The sequence below is a fragment of the Hakea prostrata genome, chromosome 1 (assembly GCF_041222555.1).
Source record: "Hakea prostrata isolate BN-2017 chromosome 1, UWA_Hpros_2, whole genome shotgun sequence".
Taxonomy (NCBI): Eukaryota; Viridiplantae; Streptophyta; class Magnoliopsida; order Proteales; family Proteaceae; genus Hakea; species Hakea prostrata.
This window is the reverse complement of record NC_142600.1, coordinates 77,557,100-77,570,146: the sequence shown is the minus strand read 5'-3', so window position 1 is coordinate 77,570,146 and position 13,047 is coordinate 77,557,100. Positions and strand designations below refer to the sequence as shown.

Here is a 13,047-nt window from a genome sequence, read left to right as displayed (position 1 = left end):
TCAGCCTCAATAGCTTTAAGCTCCCCAGATAAGCTTGAACTCATCAGCACCTCATCCGAAAACACCAAAAATATCTTCACGGTTACTTGATCTCCCAATAACCTCCAAAGCCCCCACTAATTGCAGAATCCGGAAAGGCAGCATCTGTATTGATTTTAATCCATCCCTCCTCCGGAGGGAGCCAATCACGAGAAGGGGGGGAATATTTGGTAAGGCAGTGAGGTTCCAAACAGAGAAGTATTCTGAACACGCTATAGAAGCTTTAGAAATCACCTCTTGAGGAGCCGAATCAATACCATTAAAGATGAGCTTGTTTCGTGCCAGCCATAGAGACCAAAGAATGAAAGAAGCTTGACCGAAGAGTTCAGTGCAAAGCCTTTTATCTTTCCTTTGAAGAACATACCAAGTTGAAAACCATTCTGCTACATATGAATCTGTTGAACTATTAACCCTTGGAGCAAGTTGAGAGCCGAACCATATAGCTTTAGCATAAGGGCATTGAAAGAATAAATGGTCCGTTGACTCAGGAGCATTACCACATCTAGAATAGGTTGTTTCTATAGGAATTTGTCTACGGAATAGGGCAGTGGTGGTTGGTAGGTCATTTGAGCACATTCGCCACATTAGAAATTTGATCTTAGGGAGTGTAGCAAAGTTCCAGATCAATTTCCACATGGAGGAAGAAATCCTCAGATGAGAATGGTGAGAAGATGAAGATGGCCAACTATTTAACTGCCTCTGTTGCTCATCGTAGATCATGATGTAGGTGCTTTTGACCGAGTGGTTTCCAGATGAAGAAGGTCCCCATACTTGAGTATCATAACCTCTTAGCCTTGCTGGCTTAGTTTTCATAATGGAGTGTATATCTTGAGCATTGAAAAGCACTTGCAGAAGTGGGAGATTCCAACTTCCCTCATTGGATAGCAGCTTGTGGACCATGCTAAGTTGACAATCAGATGGTCTTACAGATGTAACACGATAATTTGGGTTGTCAGGTACCCATGCATCATCCCATATGTGAATAGAAGATCCATCACCAACACTCCAGATTAGTCCTTTAAGCATCACATCTTTGCCAGCTAATATACTTTTCCATACATGAGAAGAATTATGTCCCTTCAAAGCATTTAGGAATGAAGATCTAGGGAAATATATGGCTTTAAGAACTTGAACCCACCACAGATCAAGTTCAGCCCATATCCTCCATGCTAATTTCAACAATAAGGCTTTATTATGTAGAGAAGAATCTTTGAATCCTAGACCATTATGGAATTTAGATTGACATAATCTTGCCCAAGAGATCCATTGAATATGACCACCAAGATGGTTGGAACCCCAGAAGAAACGAGCCGAAGCTTGCCTAATTGCATCATGATGTTTTTGGGGCAGCAGGAGATGTAGACCAACATAATTGGAAATTGTGGATGAAACCGATTTAAGTAAAACTGATTTTCCAGCAAGTGTAAGTAGATTTCCCTTCCAACTTGCAATCCAGAGGTGCACTCTATCCTGCAATTCAAATAAGAAGTCATTCTTCTGAGATGTGTAGTCCATTGGAAGGCCAAGATACTTCATAGGAATTGGTCCTAGCTGCATTTTTAATATTCTAGTAAACCAGCGCCTCCAACAACTTGGAGTACTAGGACTGAAAAAAAAAAGAGAAGATTTGGAAGTGTTGATTTGTTGACCTGAGCCTTTACAAAACCTATCCAAACATTCCTTTAATCCATGAATAGCTTTCACAGAAATTTCAGAGAATAGAACTATGCCATCAGCAATAAGCAGGTAAGAAAGTCTTGGTGCTCTATTCTTAATCCTGATTCCACGAACCAATCCATCATTTTCTGCTCTATCAAACAAGTGACATAAAGCCATCGAGCATAGAGAAAATATAGTTGGGGATAATGGATCACCTTGATGAAGACCTCTTGAGGGAGAAATAGAGCCCTGTACTGTTCCATTAAAATTGGGGCCACACTTATCTAAGGTCATTTTTTTTGTTTGGCCTCTGCAAATTTTTATTTTATATATATATATAAGTAAAAATTCACGAGGTTTATGTTGCTCTCTTTTCTTTTCTATTTTTGTTTTCTTGGGGAGGGGGGTTCCAAAAGGGTTTATGTTGCTTGACCTTAATAATGTCAAACTTTATGGTAACTCTTGTATTATTTGTTTAAAATCCTATTAATAAAAAGGAGTGTGTTCAAAATGACTTTCATAGAAGTATTATCGTCCTTTAATTACTTCTTGTTTTATTCCCAGAGGTTTCACATTAATAAATATGCAATTAATCTACGCATTGCTCAAAAGTTTCTTCACAATCAAGTGTATTTTTTTAGGTGACTTATCATTTTTAACTTGAACTTTGATTGCCAAATTCCTATTTTAGAGGTGGAGGTGCTAGTCATATTTTGATTTGATTCATCAGCTACTACTCACTGCATTGTTATCGCAACATAGTTTGTCTAACTTATGTTTTGTGATAGGAGAATGGAAATGCAGTTGCTTTCTTTTGTAGTATTCACAACAATTAATCTACCTCATATTCTGCAGTGACTTAAGTTACAATGTTTTTCTAGGGTGCTAAATGGCTCAGCCCATTCCCTAGCCCGGAAGGCGCTCACCTGTTCTTATAGGACTGAGTGGCCGCATTCCCCTCTTGGTTCTCAAGATGACTCTTCTGTACTTTCTGGGCCTCGGCCCCTTCTTCAATGATCAGTTTCATTACCAAAAAAAAAGTTACAATGTTTTTCACACCACAAAAAAAACACTAATGTTTGTCCTAACTGTGATATTGGCATTTTGCAAGTGGGCAGTAAACAAGAGGGAGAATGGTTAAGAGTCGAAAATAAATTTAAGTTTAGATTTATTCTATCAACTGGATTTTTGTTTGAGTGCATATCACACAAGTATATATATAAATGGATTGAGATGAACCTTGGCAAAAATGAATATAATAAAATCTAGCCAGATCACCATTTTAATAGAAAATAAATTTTTATAATAATTCTTTGTTTTTTGAGTGCAATAAAAAAGAGACTATTAAGTTATAGGTTCTTACACGCTTATACAGAGTTGCAAATCTATCTTTATGAAAATTGATTATGTCTCTAGTAAGAATAAGAAACAAATTAAAAAAAACCTTACTTCTAGCTAAAAAAATTTAAAAGATCATACCAAAAATAAACAAATTAAATGATAAACCAAAACTTTTAAGAGATTTTACTTTTACAAAAAAAAATGATAAATAAATACAAATTAAAAATTAAAAGCTCATACCTAAAAAAGAAGGTGAAAAGATAAATTAAAACTCTTGCTACGGTAGATGAGGTATCGTCCATTTATGATGATACGGTAGCATGGACTCAAGGACAACAGACTTAGAAACTCTTCAATCTGATCGACAAAAGCTACACCAGTAACAACTCTAATGGCCTTTCTTTGAGAACTATAGTTAAAAAAAAATCATTTTAGGCAACGGTTTACAAGGATAGTCAAAAATAACAAAAATAAACGGCTACACTTACCTTCCGTCGCCACATCCGTTGTCTATACTGGCGTCACGGAAAATAGGCAACACTTTTGGGCACTGACTGGGAAAATCTTTTTGGCGACAATTACACTTGTCACGACTAATGGGATTTTTTGCGACAGTTACAATCGTTGTGAATACTTTGATTTTTGGCAACGGTAATCAGCATTGCCAAATATGTTTTTGGACAATGGTAGCCGATATGTGGGTAATTTTATGCTTTTTAGCCACGAATATTTTAGAAGCGTCATGAAAAATTGGTTTTTTGGCAACAGTTTGAAAGTGTCATAGAAAACCATATTGGCCGACGGTTCCTTAGCAAACCGTAGGCATAAATGCTCATTTTTAGCGACGGAAGAAATAAAACCATCGCCAATTTTTTTTTTTTTTTTTTTTTTTTTGTCAATTCAAAAAGTCATCATCGATCCTAAGCTAGAAAAAAATACACCTGGAGTGACAAGTGACATTTAAAATTATCACCTCTAAGTCAGGAGACGACTGAGTAATGCTGACATCTGTATAATATTCAGAAATAGCGAAAGAAATGGTTTCTTGATCAATCACCTCTAAAACCATCTCCATCACTTCCCCCACTCCAGCCCTAGTAGGAAATGGGAGTGAAATGTCACAAGTCACAATCAAAAAAAACAATTGAAATTTCTTTAACAGCACAATTCAGAGACTCTTTAGAAAGAAAAGATTCTCCAGCAGCCAAATTCACTTCAAAGACTTTAAATTGATGCAACATGCAACAATATGTCATCAAATGAAAACAAAATAAGAAAATAATTTTGAGACTCACGAGCTCACATGGACTGTTCCTTGCTGGTGGCCGATACTTTGGTCGTTTGGCACAGCTATTGATAGATTTGTCAGTCGATCTTATTGGATTCCTAATATTGAAAGAAACGGATGACAAGTCAAGACAAGTTCCTCTGAGGACCTGCTTCAACCGTTACAACTACATAAGAAATTACATAGGAAGATGATCAAAGACAATATCGGAAAGAGATAGTGAAGAAAAAGTAGTCATCAAGTGAATCCACAACTAAGGTTTAAAGTATCGGTATCGAGTATTGTATCGGTCAGGTGATTTTTAAGAGACGTATCGTCCTATATCAAATATTATATCGCTCTGGCTAATGTATTTTAGTGTAATTTAATGGAGAAACGTGCCGAGATCTATCGTATCGGTTGGGTCAAATATGGATACGTATCGGCTAGTATCGTATAGTATCTTGGGATACTTTAAACCTTGTCCACAACCCCTTAATTGTGCAACTAGGTATTGCTCATTTAATACGCAGCATTCAAATTCAACACTACTCCTTTAGACATAATTTCTTACATGTTTACACTCGTTCAAAGCAAAACTTGTTTGGTAGCCTATGTTCATCTTGTCATAAGCTTAAATGCTAATGATTGTCCATCCTAATTTATGGATCATCAATTTCAATTTTGACGAGCTACAACATTTACCAAAAGGTAGATCCATTTACTACTTAATATAGTGAAGGGGATCAAGGGGATCACAAATGAAACAATGCATTACTCTAATAGGGTTTCAGTTTATGGACAAAAAAAAAAGAAAGAAAGAAAAAAAAAATTACTCTAATGGGGGGAGAGAGAATTTGTGGTAGGGGTGCAAGTTTGGTCCTGACGGCACTCATCCATCCTGAGCCCGAATAGGACTTGGGATCAAGATTTTGGCCTTGAAGGCAGGTTAGGGCCAAAATATTATGGTCCTGACTATGGCCAAGGGTGGGCATGGGATTACTTTTTGGCCCACCATGCCTGTCCCGACCCATCCTTGATTTTTAGCTTTGACCTTGCGTTGATTTTGGCCATAATCTTGGTCCTAATTTTGTCCTTGATGTTCGATCTCAATGAATTAAGAACATAGACAATAAGGATATGGCCAATCATGGCTAGAGCCAAGTATAGGGTCAATCAATGCCAAGGACAAGGCCAATCAGGGCACAAATGGGTTTATCTTGGCCTTGTAGGATTTAGGGTCAGGGCGAGTATGGGCTTAAATTAAAATATATAGGGTCGGGCTTAAGATTGCAAAAATCCGGCCTAGTTTGGCTCTATTGCAACCCTAGTTTGTGGGTTGCATTGAAGTGCACATATCGATCTTGGTAGCGACTAACTCCAATTAGTTTGTCAATTGTTATAGAAGGTGAAGCAATTTAGCAATTAAAAAAAGGTCTTTACTTGGCAGACTAGATAAAAAACCTACAGATTTGAGTCAGATTGCAAGACTCTAATGCAAATTCATCAACAACAACTCCCCCTCCAAATCTGAAACCCTATCATGTTATAAACAACACTTGAAAACGTTTCATGGGGAAATGCCCCGTATATGTAGGCCAAACATCGATGAGTAAGCAGAATAATACTAAAAATCATCACTTAAATAAAGATAAAAGGTTTTAAATGGTCCAATTCCGGTTACCTGGTCCGGCCGGTTTAGTTCGATTTTGTTTATTTGATGGTAGAAAAGCAATTGCAAAATCAAGTCCATGATTTAATAAACAGTTTTACGTGGTGACCTTTTTAAAAGAGAATGGAAATACCCTAAATAAATCACTCATAAAAATATAAATTTTACATGCACCAACCACACAAGAGAAAATGATAATGCGCCACCTCCAGTTAATTATCAATCACACAACTTTATTTATCTTTTGATACTAGAAATGAAATATTGCCGGTTGGGTGCGAAGTTGCGAACCCAATACCTCACAATGGGAGTCTGAGCTTTTAACCGCTCAACTAACCCACCATTGGCAATCACAAATGCTTATTCCTTTGATACAGATAAAATAAATACTATAATCTGAGTTTGGTGGATCCCAATCATCTAAAGCATCACGCCAGGCAAACACTTTTATTTTTGTGGTGGTTATTATTATCTTAAACTAGTTCACGTTTACTGAAATTCTGGTCAACGAACTACTGAGTTTGAATTCTGGGTCCCCCTTGAGACCGTATCACCTCAAATGGTATTGCCCTTAAAGGCAGAGCTTTCTGCAAAGTGAGCCCAAACTTATAATCCATGTCCATGTCCTTTGGGCTAACTCCACCTTCAATCTTCCAATCAAACGATTGCGGAGTGAAGCCCAAGATCAGAGGCACGATTCGCAAAGCTAGTGGCATACCTGGACACATCCTTCTCCCAGCCCCAAATGGTATGAGCTCGAAATCTCGGCCTTTCACATCAATCCCTGAAGAATCCAAGAACCTCTCTGGAAGGAACGAATTTGGGTTCAGCCATATGCTAGGATCCCGAGCAATAGCCCAAATGTTTACCTGCACTTTAGCGTCCTTGGGCACAGTAAACCCACAAATCTCCACTTCAGTTTCAGCTCTGTGTGGGACCAAGAGCGGAGCTGCTGGGTGTAGCCTCATGCTCTCCTTCACCACTGCTTGTAGATAAGGAAGCAGAGCGACGTCAGTTTCGTCTAATGGTTTCCCCTCAGCAACATTCTCTCGGAGCTCCAATTGAAGCTTTGCCATCTTTTCTGGGTTTTGGAGTAGCTCTGCCATCGACCATTCTACCGCCGAAGAGGTTGTGTCTGTCCCTGCAATGAATAAATTCTGATAGAAACCCACATAGATATAGTCAGAGCCCAGAAGAGAATGAACAAATAGGAGCGATTTTAAGAATGGATACTGACCGAAAGCAACCCCTTGATATCCAAACGGCCAAAATCCAAACTCTTGTCATGCAAGTGATCGAGCAAGGCATCTAGTAGATCATCATTATTTTTGCTAATAGAGGGAACTGAAGCTCTATTCTTCAAACTCTTGTCTATCATTTCATCCAACAGTTTGTGTAGTCGATCAAAGTGAATTTCGGAACGGCGCTTTATACCTTGCAGATCAAATGGTTTCAAAACAGGGAAATAATCCGAAAGGTTGGGCTTCCCTGCTTCTTCCATAACACCCCGCACAGCCGCTTTGAATTCCTGCGCTGCTGCGTCCGACTCTGAACGGGCCACGTCCACGGAGAAGACGATGTTCGACACCAAGTTAAGGGCGGTGAAGAATGAAACCTTACCAATATCAACTGCTTGACCCACCTTGGCATTGTTACCAACATGATCAAGAAGCTCCTGAACTTTTAGGCGCCGCAACGATTCGGTGGCTTGAAGTCTTTGTAAGGAAAAAACACGATTGTTCAAGAGCTTGCGGATGCTTCGCCAATGGGAGTCGGGATGGAGCCACACAATGCCCGCCTGGTGGTGGTTTTGCGCCGTAACTGAGTCCACAATTGTTCTACTCGCCAAGACATGGTCGTGGGTTTGGAGGATTTCTTTGGCCATTTCAGGGGAGGAAGCAACAATGGTCGTTACGCGACCGAGCTTGAGAGTCATGAGAGGACCATATATCTTGGAGAATCTGGTCAAAGACTCGTTGGGCTTGTTACCGAGTTCGAAGAGTCTCCCAACGATTGGCAGGGGAATGGGGCCTGGTGGGAGCCTTTTGTGGCTGGTGCCGAGGAGGACGATGGGTATCTTCCATGCCCTCAAACTCCATAGCAACACCACCAACACAGCTGAAACGAAAATGAACACCATGTTAGAAAATTGTTTCTCTAATGAATTTGGTCACTGCAACTTAACTGATAAGTGAGCTCCTCTTTTTGGTACAAAGAGGCCTTTGGTATATCATACTATCATACTACTACTATATATATAAAAGGTATGAATTTTGGTTGATCAAAATACCCCTTGAATAGACATGTACCCATTTACAAAACCCAATTATTATTATTAAAGATGAATGGATGTAAAACCCCGACAACTAAACTAATCATATCATACCCATTTACGAATAGTTGCACCCTTACCCAACGAAACTAATCATATCATACTATTATATAAAAGGAAAGCTTGAAACAGTTGTGGTATGCATTTTGATTGACCAAAATACCCCTTGAATAGACATGTACCCATTCACAAAACCTAATTATTATTATTAAAAATGAATGGATGTAAACCCCTAAGTAGAGACAACTACTGCTTACGAATAATTGCCCCCTTACCCAACAAAACTAATCATATCATACTACTATATAAAAGGAAAACTTGAAATAATTGTGATATGTATTTTGGTTGACCAAAATACCCTTTGAATAGACATGTGCCCATTCACAAAACCCAATTATTATTATTAAAGATGCATGGATGTAAAACCCCCTAAGTAAACACAACTACTGCTTACAAATAATTGCACCCTTACCCAGGGGTGGAGGCAGGATTGAATATTGGAGGGGCGAATATTTGTGGGCCAATGCAGGACCCACTATGGGTCCCATCTCAAAATATTTTTACATTAAAAATTTAGGTAAGTTAATAAGAGGACTAAAATATAGATAACACAATTATAAGTAAATTATAAAAAATATATATATATAAAATAAAATAGGGGCTAAAATTGTGGGAGAAATTATAAGAAAAAAGATAGATTCGGAGTCTATTAACTAAATATGGGATAAACATTCAATTTATCGTAAATTAATTATAAATCAATGAATATGATAATAATGTTAATGGCATAAATTTAAACATCCAACTAATAAAACTTAAAATTTAAATTGCTATTTGTAGGAATCAAAACTTTTATGAGAAAGTTTAGGGATTCAAAAATAAAATTAAATGATTATGATTAAATATGAAAAAATTAAATGATTACGATTCCAACATCTGTTAATTATTCCAATATTTTGTGGGAAGTGGGAGAAAAAATAGAAATAAAAGAGGAGATAGAGAATAAATAGGAATGAAAATATAAAAGAGAATATAAGGAAAATTCATAAATCGTGAGTTAGTTTTTAATTAGAATTTAACATTTTATTCCTTAAAACTAGTGAAAAAAATCGTCTGCTTTGCACATCTCTCTGCAGGCAGCGCAGTGCGGCAGCAATGAGTGATACATGGAAAATGCAAAATATGCGGTTGAGGTTAAAAAGCCTTGAACTATTCAGATCTAAAACCCATTTTTACCGGATCTCTTTACCCAAAAAAGAAAACCCGATGGTTTTTGTGTGTGTTGGAATTGGAAGGGAAGAAGCAGAAGTAGAGAAGAAGGAACCGAATTAGAAAGAAGATGAGCAAGGAGAGAAATTTTTAGGAGATCATTGCTGTTCCTATTGTTGATTGAAGCTTTCTCAACTTGCAGATCGTCGCTACATTAGGGTTCCAATTGCTATTGTTGATCGTTGCTATTGCTGTTGTTGAGAAAGCTTCGGTTCCACTGCTACTTTGTCAGTGCAAGAGAGAGAGAGAAGAGAAGCGAATGAGAATGGGGTTGTGGAAATTTGAGGCAGGGATCGTTGCTGCTGTTGTTGTTGAGAAAGCTTCGAACAGGGTTCCACTGCTACTCTGTCGGTGCGGGAGAGAGAGAAAAGAAGTGAGTGACAATGGGTTTGTGGAAATTTGAGGCAGGGATCGTTGCTGTTGCTGGTTGAGAAAGCTTCGAACAGGTTTCACGGCTACTTTTTCGGTGCGAGAGAAGAAGAAAAGCGGGTTGTGGAAATTTGACGCAGGTTTTTCTTTTTTTGGGTAAAGAGATCCGGTTGAATTTTTATAAAATGGGTTAGATCCGAATAATTTAGGGCTTTTTAATCTCAACCGCATATTTTGCATTTTTCACGTCACTCATTGCTGCCGCACTGCTCTGCACTGCAGAGAGATGTGCAAACGATTTTTTCCCTAAAACTAGGAGATTAATGATAACAATTAGATAACGATTAAGAATGACATTTGTATCCGTCATCTTTATTTTAAATTTTTATTTTTAATTTTTGGAGGGACCAAATGGTGGTATCTTACATGTAAAGTAAGAGAAAAAAAGGAGGAAAAACATAGGTATTTTTAAATTTTCAAAAAATTCGGGGGCCCCCGAGCCCCCCCACTCCCCCTCCAGGTAACCAGGAAACACCACTACTGCCCTACGATTGCACCTCTTCCTTGGTTGGTGGCGAATGAAGCGTAAACCCCGGAAACGAACTCCCTCAATAGAGTAACCAGGAAACACAACTACTGCCTACGAATAGTTGCACCCTTTTTCTTCCATTTTGTTTTTGTTTTTGTTTTTGAGACGAATTTTAGCTCATTCTACAACAGGAAAAACACTTATTTTGGCTTTACCACCCAGCATACCTTTCTTTTGTTTTTTAAAGGGAAGGGGAAAAAAATAAAGTGTTTGTGGAAGGAGGATAGAAAGGAAACAAGGGGGTGATGGGGGTGGGTAAGAGTGAGGGAGATAGGGAGAGGGAGAGACACAAATTGAAAAACAAACAATTAAAGTATGATGCATCAAATATTAAGCTTGTGCTTTTACTTTCCCCAAGATTTATTTCAATACAAATATATCCATATTTCTTTGCATAAGGGCTCTCCAGTGAGTTAGTGTTCTCAACTGTAGATTGTACTTGGAACTTAATTGAGCTGACCTTGTGATGAGCACTAGGATGACCAAATTGGTTTGGAGCTAAACAATGTGACTTCTCTTTGTATCATTTCAGACACTTTTGCATGATAAATGCTTCGTAAGTTGATCGTAGAAATTCTCATATACATTAATTTCTTATAGGAAATAGAAGTACCTCATCCTTATAGATTACGAGTCTCTACATCGTCCATTGACGCCTTTTAGGCCCTTGTAAAGCTTACCATACACAAACAATAAAAAGCACAAAAATACAAAAGACATATTAAAAAAAAAAATAGAGTACTTAGAAGAGGAATTTATAGTGTCTTAGAAATGGCTCTCCTCATTGTGAGGGCTAAACTAATTGTCTTATATCAATGTTGAATTCTTATTCCATCATATTCAAATTTCTTTCATGTTTAATCAGGTTCATGTTCCCCTCATTTCTCCAACATTGTATTTCCACTTTATCATATAATAGGGGAAGGAACTTGACAAAACAAGGGATTAGTTTCTAATTTGAGTAGACTCACTGCTTGACTCAGTAGAAAGCATAGGCACTAGCTAGCTATATTTCAATAAAAGGGAAGAAGTTCATAACTTAATGGGTTAATCTATTTAACTATTTGGTCTTGGTTACCAATTATTTGAAGAGAAATTAGTGATTTTAGATGAAGAATGAGAGGAACCATGTAGAATGTGCAATATTTAAATTGCTTCCGATATTTGATAAAGAAAGAAGAAAAAAAGTTCAGATGAATGGTTTTCACAGTGAGAAAAATATTAGCAAACTTAGTTTAGGATTTATTCAAATTTCATACCTAAAAGACAGATTTGAAGAATGTAGCCTTCCTCCTCTGCACATGATCACAAGTGCAAATGTACAAGTAATTTTACTAGTCTATATATAAATGGGGATGAGGATATTATGGATGTTGTGGGGTCAAATATATGATCTCTTCACTAAGAGATAATGGTCTTACTAATCAACCAATAATGCAAGGACAAACAAAAAATAAAAAGAATTTGCACACAACAATGCATCTACACCAAATAGAAGGCTAAAACTAAAAGTTTAATTTTAAATTAAAAATTAAAAATAATAATAAAAAAAGAATCTTCAGTAGCCTTCTAGTTTCTTTTTTGTCTACTGTGCATAGTAGAAGATTTTTTTTTGACCTAAACTCACCTCTAAAATGGCCATGTCGTGAGGTAATCGACGTCTGGAATCATATAAACTAATGTCAAATGTAATGGGCTAGTTACATCATGTCTTGGTTCTTAGTCACATATTGATTTTAGAGTTAAATGGGACCACCTTTAGTTGGTTGTTTTAGGTCAAAATTGGGACCACACTTGTCTAAGTAGTAGTAGTGACGCACGTGCAAATGCACGTGTGATGTGTTCTCCGAATCATTTCTCACGACTGAGCTATAGGTGAGTAGTAGATTAATAATTTTTAAAATAAGAAGACATGGAGTTTGATCTAAATTAATACCGTCCACATTATGTTTAAAATTAGAGAGATGATTCATTTTCAGATAGCATTTTCAAATCATGAAAAAAATCAGATTAATGGATACAACAATCTACGGTTAGAATTACCATGAGCCAGAAATAGAAGAAATCCAAAAAAGAGCAAAAAAAAGCTGAGGACATCTGTACCATCAACTGTAAGATCGCATTCTCCAAGATGGTTTCCAGGGGTTTATCTGAGAGTATATTGATTAGGCTCAACCATTATATTCCACCAACAAAAGCAACTTCATCTCTCTCAAAAAACCTAGTAACCTCGAGTTCGGCATGACTGGGTTTTTTCCTGCTCTATGTGTGATTTCATTCCCCACTAAATTGACCTATTCTCCTCAATCCATACCATCATTGGGGATTACACTGACAATGTAAGTAGAGCCATCGGTGGTCTTCGAGCGGCGAGAGAGAGGAAATTGTAGATGAATTGAGAAAGGATCAATAGGGAGATGGGTTTTGGTAGAGAAGGCTAAAGAGGAGAAATAGAGCAACACATTTGTAAGTTTGTTAAAGAAGAACGAAGAGGATAAACGGCATGAGAG

At 37.4% G+C, this 13,047-nt stretch overlaps 1 pseudogene; it reads right to left on the bottom strand.

Moving 5' to 3' along the window:
- Positions 1–6,490: 6,490 nt before the first annotated feature.
- LOC149030243 (geraniol 8-hydroxylase pseudogene) lies at positions 6,491–8,118 on the bottom strand (annotated as a pseudogene).
- Positions 8,119–13,047: the final 4,929 nt, after the last annotated feature.